This window comes from Rattus norvegicus, chromosome 19 (assembly GCF_021556685.1).
Source record: "Rattus norvegicus strain SHRSP/BbbUtx chromosome 19, alternate assembly SHRSP_T2T, whole genome shotgun sequence".
Taxonomy (NCBI): domain Eukaryota; kingdom Metazoa; phylum Chordata; class Mammalia; order Rodentia; family Muridae; genus Rattus; species Rattus norvegicus.
The window spans coordinates 66,752,575-66,768,714 of NC_141552.1; the positions used below are offsets into that span (position 1 = coordinate 66,752,575).

The 16,140-nt window shown below is 65.0% G+C and overlaps 9 non-coding genes across 9 annotated transcripts; all 9 read right to left on the reverse strand.

Annotated features, from left to right (window-relative positions):
• Nucleotides 1-1,499: 1,499 nt before the first annotated feature.
• On the reverse strand, nt 1,500-1,618 carry LOC147999528 (5S ribosomal RNA). The gene has a single exon (XR_015644441.1). It is a non-coding gene; the product is annotated as a 5S ribosomal RNA (ribosomal RNA).
• A 1,616-nt stretch (nt 1,619-3,234) lies between these two features.
• Nucleotides 3,235-3,353, reverse strand: LOC147999529 (5S ribosomal RNA). The gene has a single exon (XR_015644445.1). It is a non-coding gene; the product is annotated as a 5S ribosomal RNA (ribosomal RNA).
• A 1,607-nt stretch (nt 3,354-4,960) lies between these two features.
• LOC147999530 (5S ribosomal RNA) lies at nt 4,961-5,079 on the reverse strand. The gene has a single exon (XR_015644359.1). It is a non-coding gene; the product is annotated as a 5S ribosomal RNA (ribosomal RNA).
• A 1,602-nt stretch (nt 5,080-6,681) lies between these two features.
• LOC147999531 (5S ribosomal RNA) lies at nt 6,682-6,800 on the reverse strand. Its single transcript, XR_015644360.1, has one exon. It is a non-coding gene; the product is annotated as a 5S ribosomal RNA (ribosomal RNA).
• A 1,602-nt stretch (nt 6,801-8,402) lies between these two features.
• LOC147999532 (5S ribosomal RNA) lies at nt 8,403-8,521 on the reverse strand. Its single transcript, XR_015644362.1, has one exon. It is a non-coding gene; the product is annotated as a 5S ribosomal RNA (ribosomal RNA).
• A 1,602-nt stretch (nt 8,522-10,123) lies between these two features.
• On the reverse strand, nt 10,124-10,242 carry LOC147999533 (5S ribosomal RNA). The gene has a single exon (XR_015644450.1). It is a non-coding gene; the product is annotated as a 5S ribosomal RNA (ribosomal RNA).
• A 1,602-nt stretch (nt 10,243-11,844) lies between these two features.
• Nucleotides 11,845-11,963, reverse strand: LOC147999534 (5S ribosomal RNA). The gene has a single exon (XR_015644363.1). It is a non-coding gene; the product is annotated as a 5S ribosomal RNA (ribosomal RNA).
• Nucleotides 11,964-13,565: 1,602 nt separating this feature from the next.
• LOC147999535 (5S ribosomal RNA) lies at nt 13,566-13,684 on the reverse strand. The gene has a single exon (XR_015644451.1). It is a non-coding gene; the product is annotated as a 5S ribosomal RNA (ribosomal RNA).
• A 1,604-nt stretch (nt 13,685-15,288) lies between these two features.
• On the reverse strand, nt 15,289-15,407 carry LOC147999536 (5S ribosomal RNA). Its single transcript, XR_015644364.1, has one exon. It is a non-coding gene; the product is annotated as a 5S ribosomal RNA (ribosomal RNA).
• Nucleotides 15,408-16,140: the final 733 nt, after the last annotated feature.

Here is a 16,140-nt window from a genome sequence, read left to right on the forward strand (position 1 = left end):
CCCAAGCTCCCGAGTCCCGAGTCCCCATCCCAGAGCCCAGAGCCCAGAGCCCAGAGCCCAGACGACAGAGAGCCCACACCTAAGAAAGTCGTCGCGTCCTGCCTTCCGCGCGCCCCTCACCCCTGCCCGAGCCCCATCCGCACGCCCCAGCCCGGGGGCTGCCAGCCTGCCTGCCTGCCTCGCGTGGCCTACAGCCTCCCCAGCCCTCCTCAGCCCGCCCTGGATGGAACACGGGCCCAGCCTGTGAGTGCCAGCCTTTCCCCACGCAGGATGCGCAGAGGTCTCTCCTCCTCTCCTCCTCTCCTCCTCTCGTCCCCTCCCCGACAGAGAGACTCTTCCTTCCACAGGCTCAGTACAACAGCGCCCTGACCCACCCACCCGGGATTTCCTCTTGCCCTCGAGGGGGCCGAGGGCGGAGCTTCCAGCAGCTCCTGGAATCCCGACCCACCCGGGACCCACCGTCCTCCCTGTGCCCAGGACAGGGGCCCTCAGCCTGGGAGCGGGAAGTCAACTGAACATTTGGTGATGGCTGGCATCCAATCCCACCCGGGACACACACACACACACACACACACACACACACACTAGCCACGCCCACCCAGCGGAGAGGCTGGCCCAAGAGCCAGGCCCCACTGCCCTTGCCCTCCCTCCCAAGTGCGGGCATTCACACAAGTATACAAACACACAAACATACAAACACACACACACACACACGTGCGTGCCACCCCTTTATAGGGGCACACATACGCGGGCGCGCAGAGGCAAGACCCACGCAGGCAGACACGCGCGCCAGGCATGAACTCACCGGGGTAAGAAAGCCGGACCGAACAGGTAGACAGGCCCTCTAGGGCGCATAAGCAGGCACGGAACCTAAGGACAGCTCACAAACACACACACACACACACACACACACACACACATACACTCAGTCACACACACACTCAATCACACACACACTCACTCACACACTCACACACTCACTCACACACAGACTCTCGCAGGAGTCACCTTAGCAGGAGGCAGGAGGGGGAGCGACACACACTCTCACACACCGGTGGTCACACAGACCTTTGCACGCTCTCACAGCCACACCCACCACCGCAGCAGTCACCCACGCGCCGTGGCCTCCTAAGAGGCACCCCCACAGGGGCACCCACCCACCCAGGCAATCCCACACACTACACGGGGAGAGAGACCAGTGCGGTGGTGGGCGAGGATGTGGTGTTCGAGGCCAGCCTGGGCTCGCTGCAAATAGAGAGAGGCTCTCTCACCTCCTGTCTTGCTGCCTCCAGGGTGGTGGGTGTCGGGGCGCCCACTCTGTCTGGAGCCACCGTGCATATGCCAGGCATCTGAGAGGGCGAGGGTGGGCTCTCCCCGGGGCCTGGGCTGTGGCCTGTGGGGTGTGGGATGCATGTGGGTGGGTGGGCTGTGGGATGCATGTGGGTGGGGATGGCCTGGCCTGAGACTGGTCCACGGCGCGGCCAAAAGGGAGTCCAAAAAGCCTACAGCACCCGGTATTCCCAGGCGGTCTCCCATCCAAGTACTAACCAGGCCCGACCCTGCTTAGCTTCCGAGATCAGACGAGATCGGGCGCGTTCAGGGTGGTATGGCCATAGACGAGGGCGGCTCTCGCCAACAAGCCCCAAGAGCCTGCTGCGCTCGCTCAGCCGCCCGCCAGGCCCGCCCGGCCCACCCCCACCGGTGGCACGTCAGACAGCCAGCAAGCCCCAAGCCCCCGGGTCCCGAGTCCGGAGTCCCGAGTCCCGAGTCCCCAGCCCAGAGCCCAGAGCCCAGAGCCCAGAGCCCAGAGCCCAGACGACAGAGAGCCCACACCTAAGAAAGTCGTCGCGTCCTGCCTTCCGCGCGCCCCTCACCCCTGCCCGAGCCCCATCCGCACGCCCCAGCCCGGGGGCTGCCTGCCTGCCTGCCTGCCTCGCGTGGCCTACAGCCTCCCCAGCCCTCCTCAGCCCGCCCTGGATGGAACACGGGCCCAGCCTGTGAGTGCCAGCCTTTCCCCACGCAGGATGCGCAGAGGTCTCTCCTCCTCTCCTCCTCTCCTCCTCTCGTCCCCTCCCCGACAGAGAGACTCTTCCTTCCACAGGCTCAGTACAACAGCGCCCTGACCCACCCACCCGGGATTTCCTCTTGCCCTCGAGGGGGCCGAGGGCGGAGCTTCCAGCAGCTCCTGGAATCCCGACCCACCCGGGACCCACCGTCCTCCCTGTGCCCAGGACAGGGGCCCTCAGCCTGGGAGCGGGAAGTCAACTGAACATTTGGTGATGGCTGGCATCCAATCCCACCCGGGACACACACACACACACACACACACACACACACACACACACACACTAGCCACGCCCACCCCGCGGAGAGGCTGGCCCAAGAGCCAGGCCCCACTGCCCTTGCCCTCCCTCCCAAGTGCGGGCATTCACACAAGTATACACACACACAAACATACAAACACACACACACACACACGTGCGTGCCACCCCTTTATAGGGGCACACATACGCGGGCGCGCAGAGGCAAGACCCACGCAGGCAGACACGCGCGCCAGGCATGAACTCACCGGGGTAAGAAAGCCGGACCGAACAGGTAGACAGGCCCCCTAGGGCGCATAAGCAGGCACGGAACCTAAGGACAGCTCACAAACACACACACACACACACACACACACACATACACTCAGTCACACACACACTCAATCACACACACACTCACTCACACACTCACACACTCACTCACACACAGACTCTCGCAGGAGTCACCTTAGCAGGAGGCAGGAGGGGGAGCGACACACACTCTCACACACCGGTGGTCACACAGACCTTTGCACGCTCTCACAGCCACACCCACCACCGCAGCAGTCACCCACGCGCCGTGGCCTCCTAAGAGGCACCCCCACAGGGGCACCCACCCACCCAGGCAATCCCACACACTACACGGGGAGAGAGACCAGTGCGGTGGTGGGCGAGGATGTGGTGTTCGAGGCCAGCCTGGGCTCGCTGCAAATGGAGAGAGGCTCTCTCACCTCCTGTCTTGCTGCCTCCAGGGTGGTGGGTGTCGGGGCGCCCACTCTGTCTGGAGCCACCGTGCATATGCCAGGCATCTGAGAGGGCGAGGGTGGGCTCTCCCCGGGGCCTGGGCTGTGGCCTGTGGGCTGTGGGATGCATGTGGGTGGGGATGGCCTGGCCTGAGACTGGTCCCCCGCCGCGGCCAAAAGGGAGTCCAAAAAGCCTACAGCACCCGGTATTCCCAGGCGGAATCCCATCCAAGTACTAACCAGGCCCGACCCTGCTTAGCTTCCGAGATCAGACGAGATCGGGCGCGTTCAGGGTGGTATGGCCGTAGACGAGGGCGGCCCTCGCCGACAAGCCCCAAGAGCCTGCTGCGCTCGCTCAGCCGCCCGCCAGGCCCGCCCGGCCCACCCCCACCGGTGGCACGTCAGACAGCCAGCAAGCCCCAAGCTCCCGAGTCCCGAGTCCCCATCCCAGAGCCCAGAGCCCAGAGCCCAGAGCCCAGACGACAGAGAGCCCACACCTAAGAAAGTCGTCGCGTCCTGCCTTCCGCGCGCCCCTCACCCCTGCCCGAGCCCCATCCGCACGCCCCAGCCCGGGGGCTGCCAGCCTGCCTGCCTGCCTCGCGTGGCCTACAGCCTCCCCAGCCCTCCTCAGCCCGCCCTGGATGGAACACGGGCCCAGCCTGTGAGTGCCAGCCTTTCCCCACGCAGGATGCGCAGAGGTCTCTCCTCCTCTCCTCCTCTCCTCCTCTCGTCCCCTCCCCGACAGAGAGACTCTTCCTTCCACAGGCTCAGTACAACAGCGCCCTGACCCACCCACCCGGGATTTCCTCTTGCCCTCGAGGGGGCCGAGGGCGGAGCTTCCAGCAGCTCCTGGAATCCCGACCCACCCGGGACCCACCGTCCTCCCTGTGCCCAGGACAGGGGCCCTCAGCCTGGGAGCGGGAAGTCAACTGAACATTTGGTGATGGCTGGCATCCAATCCCACCCGGGACACACACACACACACACACACACACACACACACTAGCCACGCCCACCCAGCGGAGAGGCTGGCCCAAGAGCCAGGCCCCACTGCCCTTGCCCTCCCTCCCAAGTGCGGGCATTCACACAAGTATACAAACACACAAACATACAAACACACACACACACACACGTGCGTGCCACCCCTTTATAGGGGCACACATACGCGGGCGCGCAGAGGCAAGACCCACGCAGGCAGACACGCGCGCCAGGCATGAACTCACCGGGGTAAGAAAGCCGGACCGAACAGGTAGACAGGCCCTCTAGGGCGCATAAGCAGGCACGGAACCTAAGGACAGCTCACAAACACACACACACACACACACACACACACACACATACACTCAGTCACACACACACTCAATCACACACACACTCACTCACACACTCACACACTCACTCACACACAGACTCTCGCAGGAGTCACCTTAGCAGGAGGCAGGAGGGGGAGCGACACACACTCTCACACACCGGTGGTCACACAGACCTTTGCACGCTCTCACAGCCACACCCACCACCGCAGCAGTCACCCACGCGCCGTGGCCTCCTAAGAGGCACCCCCACAGGGGCACCCACCCACCCAGGCAATCCCACACACTACACGGGGAGAGAGACCAGTGCGGTGGTGGGCGAGGATGTGGTGTTCGAGGCCAGCCTGGGCTCGCTGCAAATAGAGAGAGGCTCTCTCACCTCCTGTCTTGCTGCCTCCAGGGTGGTGGGTGTCGGGGCGCCCACTCTGTCTGGAGCCACCGTGCATATGCCAGGCATCTGAGAGGGCGAGGGTGGGCTCTCCCCGGGGCCTGGGCTGTGGCCTGTGGGGTGTGGGATGCATGTGGGTGGGTGGGCTGTGGGATGCATGTGGGTGGGGATGGCCTGGCCTGAGACTGGTCCACGGCGCGGCCAAAAGGGAGTCCAAAAAGCCTACAGCACCCGGTATTCCCAGGCGGTCTCCCATCCAAGTACTAACCAGGCCCGACCCTGCTTAGCTTCCGAGATCAGACGAGATCGGGCGCGTTCAGGGTGGTATGGCCGTAGACGAGGGCGGCTCTCGCCAACAAGCCCCAAGAGCCTGCTGCGCCCGCTCAGCCGCCCGCCAGGCCCGCCCGGCCCACCCCCACCGGTGGCACGTCAGACAGCCAGCAAGCCCCAAGCCCCCGGGTCCCGAGTCCCGAGTCCCGAGTCCCGAGTCCCCAGCCCAGAGCCCAGAGCCCAGAGCCCAGAGCCCAGAGCCCAGACGACAGAGAGCCCACACCTAAGAAAGTCGTCGCGTCCTGCCTTCCGCGCGCCCCTCACCCCTGCCCGAGCCCCATCCGCACGCCCCAGCCCGGGGGCTGCCTGCCTGCCTGCCTGCCTCGCGTGGCCTACAGCCTCCCCAGCCCTCCTCAGCCCGCCCTGGATGGAACACGGGCCCAGCCTGTGAGTGCCAGCCTTTCCCCACGCAGGATGCGCAGAGGTCTCTCCTCCTCTCCTCCTCTCCTCCTCTCGTCCCCTCCCCGACAGAGAGACTCTTCCTTCCACAGGCTCAGTACAACAGCGCCCTGACCCACCCACCCGGGATTTCCTCTTGCCCTCGAGGGGGCCGAGGGCGGAGCTTCCAGCAGCTCCTGGAATCCCGACCCACCCGGGACCCACCGTCCTCCCTGTGCCCAGGACAGGGGCCCTCAGCCTGGGAGCGGGAAGTCAACTGAACATTTGGTGATGGCTGGCATCCAATCCCACCCGGGACACACACACACACACACACACACACACACACACACTAGCCACGCCCACCCAGCGGAGAGGCTGGCCCAAGAGCCAGGCCCCACTGCCCTTGCCCTCCCTCCCAAGTGCGGGCATTCACACAAGTATACACACACACAAACATACAAACACACACACACACACACGTGCGTGCCACCCCTTTATAGGGGCACACATACGCGGGCGCGCAGAGGCAAGACCCACGCAGGCAGACACGCGCGCCAGGCATGAACTCACCGGGGTAAGAAAGCCGGACCGAACAGGTAGACAGGCCCCCTAGGGCGCATAAGCAGGCACGGAACCTAAGGACAGCTCACAAACACACACACACACACACACACATACACTCAGTCACACACACACTCAATCACACACACACTCACTCACACACTCACACACTCACTCACACACAGACTCTCGCAGGAGTCACCTTAGCAGGAGGCAGGAGGGGGAGCGACACACACTCTCACACACCGGTGGTCACACAGACCTTTGCACGCTCTCACAGCCACACCCACCACCGCAGCAGTCACCCACGCGCCGTGGCCTCCTAAGAGGCACCCCCACAGGGGCACCCACCCACCCAGGCAATCCCACACACTACACGGGGAGAGAGACCAGTGCGGTGGTGGGCGAGGATGTGGTGTTCGAGGCCAGCCTGGGCTCGCTGCAAATGGAGAGAGGCTCTCTCACCTCCTGTCTTGCTGCCTCCAGGGTGGTGGGTGTCGGGGCGCCCACTCTGTCTGGAGCCACCGTGCATATGCCAGGCATCTGAGAGGGCGAGGGTGGGCTCTCCCCGGGGCCTGGGCTGTGGCCTGTGGGGTGTGGGATGCATGTGGGTGGGGATGGCCTGGCCTGAGACTGGTCCCCCGCCGCGGCCAAAAGGGAGTCCAAAAAGCCTACAGCACCCGGTATTCCCAGGCGGTCTCCCATCCAAGTACTAACCAGGCCCGACCCTGCTTAGCTTCCGAGATCAGACGAGATCGGGCGCGTTCAGGGTGGTATGGCCGTAGACGAGGGCGGCTCTCGCCAACAAGCCCCAAGAGCCTGCTGCGCTCGCTCAGCCGCCCGCCAGGCCCGCCCGGCCCACCCCCACCGGTGGCACGTCAGACAGCCAGCAAGCCCCAAGCCCCCGGGTCCCGAGTCCCGAGTCCCGAGTCCCGAGTCCCCAGCCCAGAGCCCAGAGCCCAGAGCCCAGAGCCCAGAGCCCAGACGACAGAGAGCCCACACCTAAGAAAGTCGTCGCGTCCTGCCTTCCGCGCGCCCCTCACCCCTGCCCGAGCCCCATCCGCACGCCCCAGCCCGGGGGCTGCCTGCCTGCCTGCCTGCCTCGCGTGGCCTACAGCCTCCCCAGCCCTCCTCAGCCCGCCCTGGATGGAACACGGGCCCAGCCTGTGAGTGCCAGCCTTTCCCCACGCAGGATGCGCAGAGGTCTCTCCTCCTCTCCTCCTCTCCTCCTCTCGTCCCCTCCCCGACAGAGAGACTCTTCCTTCCACAGGCTCAGTACAACAGCGCCCTGACCCACCCACCCGGGATTTCCTCTTGCCCTCGAGGGGGCCGAGGGCGGAGCTTCCAGCAGCTCCTGGAATCCCGACCCACCCGGGACCCACCGTCCTCCCTGTGCCCAGGACAGGGGCCCTCAGCCTGGGAGCGGGAAGTCAACTGAACATTTGGTGATGGCTGGCATCCAATCCCACCCGGGACACACACACACACACACACACACACACACACACACTAGCCACGCCCACCCAGCGGAGAGGCTGGCCCAAGAGCCAGGCCCCACTGCCCTTGCCCTCCCTCCCAAGTGCGGGCATTCACACAAGTATACACACACACAAACATACAAACACACACACACACACACGTGCGTGCCACCCCTTTATAGGGGCACACATACGCGGGCGCGCAGAGGCAAGACCCACGCAGGCAGACACGCGCGCCAGGCATGAACTCACCGGGGTAAGAAAGCCGGACCGAACAGGTAGACAGGCCCCCTAGGGCGCATAAGCAGGCACGGAACCTAAGGACAGCTCACAAACACACACACACACACACACACATACACTCAGTCACACACACACTCAATCACACACACACTCACTCACACACTCACACACTCACTCACACACAGACTCTCGCAGGAGTCACCTTAGCAGGAGGCAGGAGGGGGAGCGACACACACTCTCACACACCGGTGGTCACACAGACCTTTGCACGCTCTCACAGCCACACCCACCACCGCAGCAGTCACCCACGCGCCGTGGCCTCCTAAGAGGCACCCCCACAGGGGCACCCACCCACCCAGGCAATCCCACACACTACACGGGGAGAGAGACCAGTGCGGTGGTGGGCGAGGATGTGGTGTTCGAGGCCAGCCTGGGCTCGCTGCAAATGGAGAGAGGCTCTCTCACCTCCTGTCTTGCTGCCTCCAGGGTGGTGGGTGTCGGGGCGCCCACTCTGTCTGGAGCCACCGTGCATATGCCAGGCATCTGAGAGGGCGAGGGTGGGCTCTCCCCGGGGCCTGGGCTGTGGCCTGTGGGCTGTGGGATGCATGTGGGTGGGGATGGCCTGGCCTGAGACTGGTCCCCCGCCGCGGCCAAAAGGGAGTCCAAAAAGCCTACAGCACCCGGTATTCCCAGGCGGTCTCCCATCCAAGTACTAACCAGGCCCGACCCTGCTTAGCTTCCGAGATCAGACGAGATCGGGCGCGTTCAGGGTGGTATGGCCGTAGACGAGGGCGGCTCTCGCCAACAAGCCCCAAGAGCCTGCTGCGCCCGCTCAGCCGCCCGCCAGGCCCGCCCGGCCCACCCCCACCGGTGGCACGTCAGACAGCCAGCAAGCCCCAAGCCCCCGGGTCCCGAGTCCCGAGTCCCGAGTCCCGAGTCCCCAGCCCAGAGCCCAGAGCCCAGAGCCCAGAGCCCAGAGCCCAGACGACAGAGAGCCCACACCTAAGAAAGTCGTCGCGTCCTGCCTTCCGCGCGCCCCTCACCCCTGCCCGAGCCCCATCCGCACGCCCCAGCCCGGGGGCTGCCTGCCTGCCTGCCTGCCTCGCGTGGCCTACAGCCTCCCCAGCCCTCCTCAGCCCGCCCTGGATGGAACACGGGCCCAGCCTGTGAGTGCCAGCCTTTCCCCACGCAGGATGCGCAGAGGTCTCTCCTCCTCTCCTCCTCTCCTCCTCTCGTCCCCTCCCCGACAGAGAGACTCTTCCTTCCACAGGCTCAGTACAACAGCGCCCTGACCCACCCACCCGGGATTTCCTCTTGCCCTCGAGGGGGCCGAGGGCGGAGCTTCCAGCAGCTCCTGGAATCCCGACCCACCCGGGACCCACCGTCCTCCCTGTGCCCAGGACAGGGGCCCTCAGCCTGGGAGCGGGAAGTCAACTGAACATTTGGTGATGGCTGGCATCCAATCCCACCCGGGACACACACACACACACACACACACACACACACACACACTAGCCACGCCCACCCAGCGGAGAGGCTGGCCCAAGAGCCAGGCCCCACTGCCCTTGCCCTCCCTCCCAAGTGCGGGCATTCACACAAGTATACACACACACAAACATACAAACACACACACACACACGTGCGTGCCACCCCTTTATAGGGGCACACATACGCGGGCGCGCAGAGGCAAGACCCACGCAGGCAGACACGCGCGCCAGGCATGAACTCACCGGGGTAAGAAAGCCGGACCGAACAGGTAGACAGGCCCCCTAGGGCGCATAAGCAGGCACGGAACCTAAGGACAGCTCACAAACACACACACACACACACACACATACACTCAGTCACACACACACTCAATCACACACACACTCACTCACACACTCACACACTCACTCACACACAGACTCTCGCAGGAGTCACCTTAGCAGGAGGCAGGAGGGGGAGCGACACACACTCTCACACACCGGTGGTCACACAGACCTTTGCACGCTCTCACAGCCACACCCACCACCGCAGCAGTCACCCACGCGCCGTGGCCTCCTAAGAGGCACCCCCACAGGGGCACCCACCCACCCAGGCAATCCCACACACTACACGGGGAGAGAGACCAGTGCGGTGGTGGGCGAGGATGTGGTGTTCGAGGCCAGCCTGGGCTCGAGGCAAATGGAGAGAGGCTCTCTCACCTCCTGTCTTGCTGCCTCCAGGGTGGTGGGTGTCGGGGCGCCCACTCTGTCTGGAGCCACCGTGCATATGCCAGGCATCTGAGAGGGCGAGGGTGGGCTCTCCCCGGGGCCTGGGCTGTGGCCTGTGGGGTGTGGGATGCATGTGGGTGGGGATGGCCTGGCCTGAGACTGGTCCCCCGCCGCGGCCAAAAGGGAGTCCAAAAAGCCTACAGCACCCGGTATTCCCAGGGGGTCTCCCATCCAAGTACTAACCAGGCCCGACCCTGCTTAGCTTCCGAGATCAGACGAGATCGGGCGCGTTCAGGGTGGTATGGCAGTAGACGAGGGCGGCTCTCGCCAACAAGCCCCAAGAGCCTGCTGCGCCCGCTCAGCCGCCCGCCAGGCCCGCCCGGCCCACCCCCACCGGTGGCACGTCAGACAGCCAGCAAGCCCCAAGCCCCCGGGTCCCGAGTCCCGAGTCCCGAGTCCCGAGTCCCCAGCCCAGAGCCCAGAGCCCAGAGCCCAGAGCCCAGAGCCCAGACGACAGAGAGCCCACACCTAAGAAAGTCGTCGCGTCCTGCCTTCCGCGCGCCCCTCACCCCTGCCCGAGCCCCATCCGCACGCCCCAGCCCGGGGGCTGCCTGCCTGCCTGCCTGCCTCGCGTGGCCTACAGCCTCCCCAGCCCTCCTCAGCCCGCCCTGGATGGAACACGGGCCCAGCCTGTGAGTGCCAGCCTTTCCCCACGCAGGATGCGCAGAGGTCTCTCCTCCTCTCCTCCTCTCCTCCTCTCGTCCCCTCCCCGACAGAGAGACTCTTCCTTCCACAGGCTCAGTACAACAGCGCCCTGACCCACCCACCCGGGATTTCCTCTTGCCCTCGAGGGGGCCGAGGGCGGAGCTTCCAGCAGCTCCTGGAATCCCGACCCACCCGGGACCCACCGTCCTCCCTGTGCCCAGGACAGGGGCCCTCAGCCTGGGAGCGGGAAGTCAACTGAACATTTGGTGATGGCTGGCATCCAATCCCACCCGGGACACACACACACACACACACACACACACACACACACTAGCCACGCCCACCCAGCGGAGAGGCTGGCCCAAGAGCCAGGCCCCACTGCCCTTGCCCTCCCTCCCAAGTGCGGGCATTCACACAAGTATACACACACACAAACATACAAACACACACACACACACACGTGCGTGCCACCCCTTTATAGGGGCACACATACGCGGGCGCGCAGAGGCAAGACCCACGCAGGCAGACACGCGCGCCAGGCATGAACTCACCGGGGTAAGAAAGCCGGACCGAACAGGTAGACAGGCCCCCTAGGGCGCATAAGCAGGCACGGAACCTAAGGACAGCTCACAAACACACACACACACACACACACATACACTCAGTCACACACACACTCAATCACACACACACTCACTCACACACTCACACACTCACTCACACACAGACTCTCGCAGGAGTCACCTTAGCAGGAGGCAGGAGGGGGAGCGACACACACTCTCACACACCGGTGGTCACACAGACCTTTGCACGCTCTCACAGCCACACCCACCACCGCAGCAGTCACCCACGCGCCGTGGCCTCCTAAGAGGCACCCCCACAGGGGCACCCACCCACCCAGGCAATCCCACACACTACACGGGGAGAGAGACCAGTGCGGTGGTGGGCGAGGATGTGGTGTTCGAGGCCAGCCTGGGCTCGCTGCAAATGGAGAGAGGCTCTCTCACCTCCTGTCTTGCTGCCTCCAGGGTGGTGGGTGTCGGGGCGCCCACTCTGTCTGGAGCCACCGTGCATATGCCAGGCATCTGAGAGGGCGAGGGTGGGCTCTCCCCGGGGCCTGGGCTGTGGCCTGTGGGCTGTGGGATGCATGTGGGTGGGGATGGCCTGGCCTGAGACTGGTCCCCCGCCGCGGCCAAAAGGGAGTCCAAAAAGCCTACAGCACCCGGTATTCCCAGGCGGTCTCCCATCCAAGTACTAACCAGGCCCGACCCTGCTTAGCTTCCGAGATCAGACGAGATCGGGCGCGTTCAGGGTGGTATGGCCGTAGACGAGGGCGGCTCTCGCCAACAAGCCCCAAGAGCCTGCTGCGCCCGCTCAGCCGCCCGCCAGGCCCGCCCGGCCCACCCCCACCGGTGGCACGTCAGACAGCCAGCAAGCCCCAAGCCCCCGGGTCCCGAGTCCCGAGTCCCGAGTCCCGAGTCCCCAGCCCAGAGCCCAGAGCCCAGAGCCCAGAGCCCAGAGCCCAGACGACAGAGAGCCCACACCTAAGAAAGTCGTCGCGTCCTGCCTTCCGCGCGCCCCTCACCCCTGCCCGAGCCCCATCCGCACGCCCCAGCCCGGGGGCTGCCTGCCTGCCTGCCTGCCTCGCGTGGCCTACAGCCTCCCCAGCCCTCCTCAGCCCGCCCTGGATGGAACACGGGCCCAGCCTGTGAGTGCCAGCCTTTCCCCACGCAGGATGCGCAGAGGTCTCTCCTCCTCTCCTCCTCTCCTCCTCTCGTCCCCTCCCCGACAGAGAGACTCTTCCTTCCACAGGCTCAGTACAACAGCGCCCTGACCCACCCACCCGGGATTTCCTCTTGCCCTCGAGGGGGCCGAGGGCGGAGCTTCCAGCAGCTCCTGGAATCCCGACCCACCCGGGACCCACCGTCCTCCCTGTGCCCAGGACAGGGGCCCTCAGCCTGGGAGCGGGAAGTCAACTGAACATTTGGTGATGGCTGGCATCCAATCCCACCCGGGACACACACACACACACACACACACACACACACACACACTAGCCACGCCCACCCAGCGGAGAGGCTGGCCCAAGAGCCAGGCCCCACTGCCCTTGCCCTCCCTCCCAAGTGCGGGCATTCACACAAGTATACACACACACAAACATACAAACACACACACACACACGTGCGTGCCACCCCTTTATAGGGGCACACATACGCGGGCGCGCAGAGGCAAGACCCACGCAGGCAGACACGCGCGCCAGGCATGAACTCACCGGGGTAAGAAAGCCGGACCGAACAGGTAGACAGGCCCCCTAGGGCGCATAAGCAGGCACGGAACCTAAGGACAGCTCACAAACACACACACACACACACACACATACACTCAGTCACACACACACTCAATCACACACACACTCACTCACACACTCACACACTCACTCACACACAGACTCTCGCAGGAGTCACCTTAGCAGGAGGCAGGAGGGGGAGCGACACACACTCTCACACACCGGTGGTCACACAGACCTTTGCACGCTCTCACAGCCACACCCACCACCGCAGCAGTCACCCACGCGCCGTGGCCTCCTAAGAGGCACCCCCACAGGGGCACCCACCCACCCAGGCAATCCCACACACTACACGGGGAGAGAGACCAGTGCGGTGGTGGGCGAGGATGTGGTGTTCGAGGCCAGCCTGGGCTCGAGGCAAATGGAGAGAGGCTCTCTCACCTCCTGTCTTGCTGCCTCCAGGGTGGTGGGTGTCGGGGCGCCCACTCTGTCTGGAGCCACCGTGCATATGCCAGGCATCTGAGAGGGCGAGGGTGGGCTCTCCCCGGGGCCTGGGCTGTGGCCTGTGGGGTGTGGGATGCATGTGGGTGGGGATGGCCTGGCCTGAGACTGGTCCCCCGCCGCGGCCAAAAGGGAGTCCAAAAAGCCTACAGCACCCGGTATTCCCAGGCGGTCTCCCATCCAAGTACTAACCAGGCCCGACCCTGCTTAGCTTCCGAGATCAGACGAGATCGGGCGCGTTCAGGGTGGTATGGCAGTAGACGAGGGCGGCTCTCGCCAACAAGCCCCAAGAGCCTGCTGCGCCCGCTCAGCCGCCCGCCAGGCCCGCCCGGCCCACCCCCACCGGTGGCACGTCAGACAGCCAGCAAGCCCCAAGCCCCCGGGTCCCGAGTCCCGAGTCCCGAGTCCCGAGTCCCCAGCCCAGAGCCCAGAGCCCAGAGCCCAGAGCCCAGAGCCCAGACGACAGAGAGCCCACACCTAAGAAAGTCGTCGCGTCCTGCCTTCCGCGCGCCCCTCACCCCTGCCCGAGCCCCATCCGCACGCCCCAGCCCGGGGGCTGCCTGCCTGCCTGCCTGCCTCGCGTGGCCTACAGCCTCCCCAGCCCTCCTCAGCCCGCCCTGGATGGAACACGGGCCCAGCCTGTGAGTGCCAGCCTTTCCCCACGCAGGATGCGCAGAGGTCTCTCCTCCTCTCCTCCTCTCCTCCTCTCGTCCCCTCCCCGACAGAGAGACTCTTCCTTCCACAGGCTCAGTACAACAGCGCCCTGACCCACCCACCCGGGATTTCCTCTTGCCCTCGAGGGGGCCGAGGGCGGAGCTTCCAGCAGCTCCTGGAATCCCGACCCACCCGGGACCCACCGTCCTCCCTGTGCCCAGGACAGGGGCCCTCAGCCTGGGAGCGGGAAGTCAACTGAACATTTGGTGATGGCTGGCATCCAATCCCACCCGGGACACACACACACACACACACACACACACACACACACACTAGCCACGCCCACCCAGCGGAGAGGCTGGCCCAAGAGCCAGGCCCCACTGCCCTTGCCCTCCCTCCCAAGTGCGGGCATTCACACAAGTATACACACACACAAACATACAAACACACACACACACACACGTGCGTGCCACCCCTTTATAGGGGCACACATACGCGGGCGCGCAGAGGCAAGACCCACGCAGGCAGACACGCGCGCCAGGCATGAACTCACCGGGGTAAGAAAGCCGGACCGAACAGGTAGACAGGCCCCCTAGGGCGCATAAGCAGGCACGGAACCTAAGGACAGCTCACAAACACACACACACACACACACACATACACTCAGTCACACACACACTCAATCACACACACACTCACTCACACACTCACACACTCACTCACACACAGACTCTCGCAGGAGTCACCTTAGCAGGAGGCAGGAGGGGGAGCGACACACACTCTCACACACCGGTGGTCACACAGACCTTTGCACGCTCTCACAGCCACACCCACCACCGCAGCAGTCACCCACGCGCCGTGGCCTCCTAAGAGGCACCCCCACAGGGGCACCCACCCACCCAGGCAATCCCACACACTACACGGGGAGAGAGACCAGTGCGGTGGTGGGCGAGGATGTGGTGTTCGAGGCCAGCCTGGGCTCGCTGCAAATGGAGAGAGGCTCTCTCACCTCCTGTCTTGCTGCCTCCAGGGTGGTGGGTGTCGGGGCGCCCACTCTGTCTGGAGCCACCGTGCATATGCCAGGCATCTGAGAGGGCGAGGGTGGGCTCTCCCCGGGGCCTGGGCTGTGGCCTGTGGGGTGTGGGATGCATGTGGGTGGGGATGGCCTGGCCTGAGACTGGTCCCCCGCCGCGGCCAAAAGGGAGTCCAAAAAGCCTACAGCACCCGGTATTCCCAGGCGGTCTCCCATCCAAGTACTAACCAGGCCCGACCCTGCTTAGCTTCCGAGATCAGACGAGATCGGGCGCGTTCAGGGTGGTATGGCCGTAGACGAGGGCGGCTCTCGCCAACAAGCCCCAAGAGCCTGCTGCGCTCGCTCAGCCGCCCGCCAGGCCCGCCCGGCCCACCCCCACCGGTGGCACGTCAGACAGCCAGCAAGCCCCAAGCCCCCGGGTCCCGAGTCCCGAGTCCCGAGTCCCGAGTCCCCAGCCCAGAGCCCAGAGCCCAGAGCCCAGAGCCCAGAGCCCAGACGACAGAGAGCCCACACCTAAGAAAGTCGTCGCGTCCTGCCTTCCGCGCGCCCCTCACCCCTGCCCGAGCCCCATCCGCACGCCCCAGCCCGGGGGCTGCCTGCCTGCCTGCCTGCCTCGCGTGGCCTACAGCCTCCCCAGCCCTCCTCAGCCCGCCCTGGATGGAACACGGGCCCAGCCTGTGAGTGCCAGCCTTTCCCCACGCAGGATGCGCAGAGGTCTCTCCTCCTCTCCTCCTCTCCTCCTCTCGTCCCCTCCCCGACAGAGAGACTCTTCCTTCCACAGGCTCAGTACAACAGCGCCCTGACCCACCCACCCGGGATTTCCTCTTGCCCTCGAGGGGGCCGAGGGCGGAGCTTCCAGCAGCTCCTGGAATCCCGACCCACCCGGGACCCACCGTCCTCCCTGTGCCCAGGACAGGGGCCCTCAGCCTGGGAGCGGGAAGTCAACTGAACATTTGGTGATGGCTGGCATCCAATCCCACCCGGGACACACACACACACACACACACACACACACACACACTAGCCACGCC